This window comes from Herpailurus yagouaroundi, unplaced genomic scaffold, assembly GCF_014898765.1.
Source record: "Herpailurus yagouaroundi ecotype Mexico unplaced genomic scaffold, PumYag 139, whole genome shotgun sequence".
In the NCBI taxonomy this organism is placed as follows: Eukaryota; Metazoa; Chordata; class Mammalia; order Carnivora; family Felidae; genus Herpailurus; species Herpailurus yagouaroundi.
The window spans coordinates 59060603-59068537 of NW_024412394.1; the positions used below are offsets into that span (position 1 = coordinate 59060603).

The window sequence follows — 7935 nt, forward strand, 5'->3', positions numbered from 1 at the left end:
CAGATTCTGGTTTCGAAATTAAAATCCTCACAATGACTTTTAAATTTCATTATTCAGAAAGCTGTTCTAATAAAGAGACTTTGGTCCAATATATTTACTACCTCATCTGGCCACCATTCTTTACACAGCAAGTATAATCAGTTATCCCTGGGGGGCAGAGGGTGATTTCAGCAGGTGCCGAAATACATGCATTTATAAAGACTGCTAGCATGTTCACATCCTACAAAAATGCACACAATCAATCTCAAAAATCACCAACTCTTCAAATAGGAGGATTCCAGCTACATGTGAGGGGTAACTGATCACAGTCAGCTAAGACTAATAAACATGAAAAAGAAGAGCCAAAGAGAAAGACAGATGCCAATGAGTACTTCTTACCATTTAAGACAACTTATAATTCTAACCATTCTGCTAAAAACAGACAACGGACTGATTGCTATTGTTTTACTGATTAACTATTCTCTCTGCTTTTTCCCAAAAGGCACCCTGGCAAACTTTGCTTAGTAAATATTGACACCTGTAAACCAAGCTGGCTAATGCCGTTGGCTCTCCAGCTATCTTCCCATCTGTTGCCTGAGAATTTTAAGCAACGCATTTTGGGACTCTTGCTCTCTTTCCATTGTAAACTGTAAAAAATGCTACCCAGAAGCTAATCCGAAAGCCACATGGCCCTAGAGGGGCCTGTGGTAAGTAAAGGGAAATGTAGTCTAATATGTAAAATGCGTATCCCACTGGCCTCCTCGGCCACCCCGTCTTTAGTTAATAGCATGCCGGGGTAATCTGCTTAGTTACCAAGTGGAGCTTTTTTCCCTCTTCCCCATGAGATCACCCAGACCACGATCAAAGCCCAAACACACTCTCTGCCAGCTCTATTGTTCCCCAGAGTGGGATTAATGACTAATTATGTCAGGTCACTCATCCAGATGGCCTCTCAGATGTTCCTTTGTCATTGTCTGACCTTCCATATGCCCCTTTGACCTTGAGGTTTATTTCCATGGAAACATGAAGCCTCAGTTTCCTTGCTGAGATTGCCAAGAATTGGCCAAAAGGAGGGATATGGGATAATCTACCCACACTTTGTATTCTGCTTCCATCTCATGCCTTGTTAAATCCAATGAATAGATAAAAAATGCTATCTGGTCCCAGCTGAGTGATGACCATGGTCATGATTCTATGTTACATGCTATGTTTTTTAAATTAGCAGCCAGCTTTGTACATGGAAACGTGCATTCAATTTGAAGAACATCAATCGCCATAATGTGATCTTTTTATCTCATTAATGTTAAGCAAGGGTAATAGAATGGAATTACACAATATCACTGTGAAAGGAATACAATTCAGAGAATTATAGATATCCCCCATTAAAGCCCTAGAGATGTTTGGATAAGTCAACTTGTTCAGTTTCATAAATTAAAGATTCTTTACTTACTACCTTTTCTGGGGTTTAAATTCTAGCCTCGGATGTTGATCTTAATCTGAAGAAGGATTTTAAAGTGGTTAGAAAATGGAGAATTTCCTCAAAACTACCAAATAAGTAAATAAAAATAGAATAGGAGACTGACTCATGCACTCAATTAAATAAAAAAGGTTGAATATGTATTTGCATGGGATGAAATGTATTTCCCTTTATATTATAAAGAAGACTAAAGAATAATTCATATATCTAAAATGTGGAGGCTAATTCACTTCTCCCGAGTTCATGCAAGAATGAAGTGTCTCTCTGCTCTATACAGAAATTCACACAAGCACAGAAGTCTCACGGAGAATGCAAGCAGAGTGGAAAGTAGACTCATGTGCCCAACTCTTCCTGGCAGGGTGGCAATTTATGAATCTTCCCTCACCAATGATCAAGAATCTGCAGAACAACCTGAGAGTTACCAGTTTATTTAAGAAGGAAATTAGAGCTAGGTGAACAAAGGATTTTATTCCTTGTATTGTTCTTGATGGGCCATTTTGCCTTCTGAATCCGGGGAAAAAAACCAAAACCAAAACCAAAACCTTGGGTCAAAAGGAAAAACGCATCCTGGTTAATGACAGCCAATCCCCTTCACTCCCCACCGCCAGGACCCCAATGCCCTTTGGAGACAGTGATGGTCCCTTGCTCACTGCTCACCGCAGTATCACCCAGATGTCTGTGTCCAGCACAGTGCCTGGCATCATCTAGGTTTCTAGAACATCATTAAATTAATGAATGTGAAATGAATGTTAGTGCTAGCTAATGTGTGCCAGAAAACTTGAACTTTCTCTTTGTTTTCTTCCAACGGTACAGTCAGGAACTGCTTATTTAAGGAAGCATTGTGTGCAAATTCAGCCTCAAGGAACACAATTCAATGTAAAACAGAGAAATCCTTTCCTTCCGTGCAAAGAGAGGCAATTTATATTTAAAGGATGACAACAACACAGTAGATTTCCACAAAGCATAAAAAGGCATGACAGGTTCCTAATCACTTGAGAATGTGGCCAGAAAAGTCTTACCACATTTCAGCCAGCGTCCCAGTCCTTTTGCAATGGTTCCATGCCACGTAAGATGCTCATTCCATCTCCCGAGTTTGCCATCACCCCTCCCAGACAAAGATCCTTTCCCTCCTCAGATGGCATTGCTCGGAGACGGAGCAGACTGACTACCCACACTGCAGACACAGACAGTTGGCAAGACTGACATTTTTCCTACGAATATAGCTACTTAATTTCTAAAATTTCCAATTGCTTTGTCATACATAAAACTCACAGGCATAGAATCATCTTAATTAACACCATAGCTGAAATGTTGACATTGTATCTCAGTAGAAGTATAATTTGAACAAAAGTTCAAATCTTCCATTAATGAGGCTCATCACGACAGCATGGGACACTTTTCTAAGTCCCAGCTTCCTCACCTGGAAATCACACTATTGTACCCAGTAAGTCCTTGCAATAACTATGAGTGGAAATAATTCTCCCAGTAGGAGGGACTTAGAATTTTCATGTACTAGAAGTGCAATTCTCATGGTTGCCTGAAAGATTCACAAGAGTCAGCTAGTATATCAGAATATCACATCAAGGGGGAAATTACAGTATCAAAGAATAGGGAACTGAAAATCAGTGTCATCCAAGTGCTACTAGTCTGATTTTTACGGTCCTTATAAATTGCCTTGTGAGTAGATTTATATCAATGAAAAAATATTTGTTAAGTGTCTGCAGTGTGTCAGTCCTGGCTTAGTTTCTGTAAATACAATGAAGATGGAGTCAAATCACTCTTATCCTAGTAAGGAGACTGAGGAGTTAAGTCAGAGTGCCTTGGGAAAGCCTAGGACAACTTCCTGGAGGAGGTGACATCTTCGTTAAGCTCTGAATAAGAGCAAAACAGAAAACAGAAGAAGAGTGAGGAAAAGTAACCTGATAGAAGGAGCAATCTATGCCAAATCTTATGTGGGAAAATGGATGGGCCAAATTCAGAGATTTGCAGTAGTTCAGCATGACTGAGAGGTGGTATGAAGGTGAGGTTGGACAGGTGACCAGGAGCCCCATCCTCAAAGGCCTTGTGTTCCATGTTAGGTAATCTGCAGCCCCAAGGGATCTGAGCAGGAAATGCCAGGAGACTCTCAGGGAACTCTGTTGTCAGGCGGCAGGTCCTCAGACTCCTGGCTGGAATTCAAGGATAGGATTCCAGTCCACAGAGAGAAATAACCCAGGCAAGTCACGACCCTCATCCTAGTAGGTCCTAGTCTATTAGACAATCCAGGCATGACTTGGGCACTGGCTATAAGAGGGCAGAGATTATCCTGTGGGGACTGATTTTAGGGACAAGAAAGAAATCCAGAACTCTTCTGTTTCTCCCAGACAAGCATTGGAGGTAACTTGGAGCAGAGTTTCAGAATGCTGCACTAGTGTTTCTTAACTCTCTTTTCTAGAGAGAGGAGTTGGCAGGCAGGAGCAGGGGGTGAGTGGTCGGAGGGAACATGTTGAGCCGTTAAAAGTGAAGGGTCTGGGCTGCAGAAAGAAGAGGGAAACAGAGGCAGGAACTCAGTAGGTCTTTCCTTTGCAGCAGTGAGAGGCACTGGATCTGGAGCTGATTAGCTCTATGACTTCGAGAAAATGTTCTTCTTAGCCTCTCTGAGCTGCCATTACCCTGTTTATAAAATGAGGACAGCAATGCTTTCCATGCTGGATTGTTGTGTGAATTAGAAAAGAGAAGCAAAGTATCTGACATCGAGAAGGCAATTCATGATGGCAGTAAATAAATAGTAGCTTTTATTTTTTATTTTTTTTTAAGTTTACTTATTTATTTTGAGTGGGGAGGGGGAGGGCAAAGAGAGAAGGAGAGAGAAAGAATCCCAAGCAGACCCTGCACTGCCAGCATGCAGACTGACATGGAGCTTGAAATTATGGTTCGTGAGGTCATGACCTGAGCCAAAATCAAGAGTCACACGCTTAGCCCACTGAGCCACCAGAGTCCCCAGTAGTAACTTTTATTAAGGGGGTATACTGATAGTTACCGTGCGGGAGATGTGCATTAACCACAGCAGGGAATAACTAATAATTATCTTTACACTAGCTTTATCTGGCTCTCTTTCATAGCATTTTCTTTCCACTTTACATCTGTCCTTATGCAAATTTTATGATAATTCAGTTATCAGTATGTATTATATTATGATTTATCCATGTTTATATTCCCTAGAATGGATATTACAGCTTTACATGGGGTAGGTACCTAGGAAATAATTGTTGAATGACTAAATAACCCCTTTGGGGATAAAACATGAATCACAGGGCTGTTTCTAAAAGTTGCTGATGTTATTGGTAAGTTCCCCCCATTCAACACATATTTGTTGAGTACCAATTTGTACCAGGCCATCCCATCCACCAATCGCTACCTAATTCTTTTACCAAAGCAGTCAGGATCTGTTTTTATTTTGTTTTGCTTTCCATTAATGTTATGGTTCCAAGGAAAGATCAGTTTGTGGATTTTGTCAATGTGCAGTTGTTAGAAAAAGCAATGAAAGCATCCCTAATCTTGGCTGTTCAAAAGGAAAGAAAGGATGAAACGAGATCTTCCCTGGGTGCTATCATATGAACCCCAATGGCATGAGAAACCGGGGATGGAGATAACCCACTGCAATGCATAGTCAGCGAACCCCTCTTAATGCACAAATCATTGACTCTGTGTCAGAACTATTATCTTTGCTTTAGATTCTTTAAATTTGCTCTATTAGAAGCTCAGAACACAGCACAGAATAATTGTTTAATGAACTGACTTTCCAAAGGGTCAGTACAAGAACAATAGGTCCTGTAAGACACATTTAGAGGTATACATTGCATTCCATTTGTAAATGGAGATGCCTTTCTTGGGCGAGAAAGATATTTTTAAGATATAATCAAATGCTGTAAAAATATTTTCATTAGTAACATAAAAATTATATAGGTAAATACCAACTAATAACAAATTTACTGAGTTAAAAAACAATACAGTGTATCCAAGACAATTTTATGTTTGATATAGTAGGCAAAATATGAAAAGGAAATAGAATTACATATTGCCAAGGCATTACTTTTATTAGTCTATTTTCCTACCTTCGACAGCAGGGTAATTTTCAACTCTCCTTGGCTATTCAGACTCTTATTTGGTACTTTATTTGATCGACTGTCTAATCTAAATAAACAGATTAACTTGTATTTGAGAAAAGAGGAGATGGAGAGACAGCAGAGAGAATGATTCAAAAGTAAGCTTTAAATATACAAATGGGATAGTTCCTTTATGGAAACATTTCCATTCATAGCTTGCTAAAGCCCATGGGCAAAGATACCTAAAATTTCATATGATGAGTTTCTAGCTGCTATGTATGCAGTCAACTTACTGGTTTGTTATACCTGTAACATTTGCAGATACCCAACAAAACCCCATATAGGCCAGATTTCTGCTTAACAAAGTCTACCTCTTTGACATAGAAGTAACTAGCAACCTAATTCTGAATAATTCTTTACTTTTGAAGTCTATTTTTTTGAGATCTCGTATTTGCTTAGTGCAAGATAAACACCGTGTTTTGTTTTGTTTTTTTAAATTTTTTTTTTTTGAACGTTTATTTATTTTTGGGACAGAGAGAGACAGAGCATGAACGGGGGAGGGGCAGAGAGAGGGAGACACAGAATCGGAAACAGGCTCCAGGCTCCGAGCCATCAGCCCAGAGCCCGACGCGGGGCTCGAACTCACGGACCGCAAGATCGTGACCTGGCTGAAGTCGGACGCTTAACCGACTGCGCCACCCAGGCGCCCCTAAACACCGTGTTTTAATGGTAATTCTTTTTGTGAAATATATATATTCAACAGAAAAGAAAAAATGTACAAACGAATGGTCATCAAAGCCTCAAGTCAAGAAGAATACATGAATTTAATATTCTAGGCCCCAGAGATAGGTAACACATGACTAGCATGTTTAAGATAAATAGCTTGATAAATTCCACCACGGTCAGTGCTGCAGGAAAAAAAAAAAAACCAACAAAAAACAAAACTTGGAATGTAAATAAAAAGAAGAAAGAAAGAAGAAAGAAAGAAAGAAGGAAGAAAGAAAGAAAGAGAAAGAAAGAAACAGAAAGAAAGAAAGAAAGAAAGAAAAAGAAAAAGAAATTTCAAAGGAGAAGAATTACACCCTGGACAAAATTGATTATTTGGTAACTTTGTTATCATGCCCTTCATTTAAATATGCAAAACTTACATATATTTTTTATCTTTCAGGAATAAAAGTATCAGCCCTAATTAGCTATTGGTCACCAGGAAATTTTAATATCTTATAAGGTGAGCTGAAAAAAATGTGTTGCAATTAAAAATGTGCTTATGAAAGGGTAGCTCCTTCCCGACCACCCTGTGGTCCCTGCTCCTTAAGTCACATCTGCTTTCCTTACTAAAGAAATAAGCCCGTGGAACAGAGGAGCTTATACAGCTGAGGAGGAAAAGTGCATTCCTTTTTGTCTGGTGCATCATCAACCAACCTGTCAGCTACATTCCAAATGCAGAATCTTTATTTTGCATGATGATTCTAGGAGGCAGAAAGCACAGCTTGGCTGACTGATCCCAGGTGGAGTTTGAAGTGCTGACAGCAAGAGAACTAATGTTTAGATTTATAAACTGAGTGAAGTTGATGTGGAAATCATTGCAAATGAATAAATATAGAGCCTTGCATTATCATTTTTATCAACTCACTTTGCTCACTATAACCCATTCTATGTAATTACTTGCGATGAATGGGAGTTGTACCTACAGCAGACATATGTACCTACAACTGCCACATATGTATGAAATATGTAGCCTCTTCAAGGGAAAGAAACACACCAATTTATTCAGCATACAGATTGAAAATACAAAAGGCAAGCCAGCATCCTATGTAACAGGGAAGGAAGAATCCGTGGCTTGTATAATTCATATCCTTAAATGAGTCAAGGAGTATTCATACCCAGGAGTGAAGATAAAACCAGTATTTTATTGATGACATTATATAAATGTTAAAATGTATATATTTTATATACTAAAAAAAAGGGAGATAAATAAAAGCTAAATCAAAGAAAAACTGGGTTGTTGGTACAGCACTTTATCTTTCATAATGACTGGAGTATATATTAAGCTGAACTATTGAAATTACATTGACATAATTACTAAAAGCAGATACATTTCATCAAAAATATGTGTTTACTAATATTAATATATTTTATCCATTGATGGCTATCAGTCTTTTCTCTTTTATATCTTTTGTTTCTACAAATTAATATGTATTTTATGCTTCAAAATCTCCTTATGAATAGCTCTGTAGTTTTTATGCTGGATAAAGCCACTGGTGGCCATATTTCTCTCATAGCCCTTTCGGTGTGAGAATGGAATCCAGCTGCAGAGGACAATACCACTCAGATGCCATTGGATCTCTGCCCTTCACATCATGCCCATTTTTGTTGCTCTCCCTTGGCTGGTTG

General features: G+C 38.9%; 1 long non-coding RNA gene across 1 annotated transcript in view; it reads right to left on the reverse strand.

Annotated features, from left to right (window-relative positions):
• LOC121029824 (uncharacterized) overlaps nucleotides 1-2629 on the reverse strand; it is a 67775-nt gene extending 65146 nt beyond the window's left edge. The window contains exon 1 of the long non-coding RNA XR_005789923.1: nucleotides 2476-2629. This is a non-coding gene — a long non-coding RNA (uncharacterized LOC121029824). The remainder of the gene's footprint in view (nucleotides 1-2475) is intronic.
• Between the last annotated feature and the right edge of the window lie 5306 nt (nucleotides 2630-7935).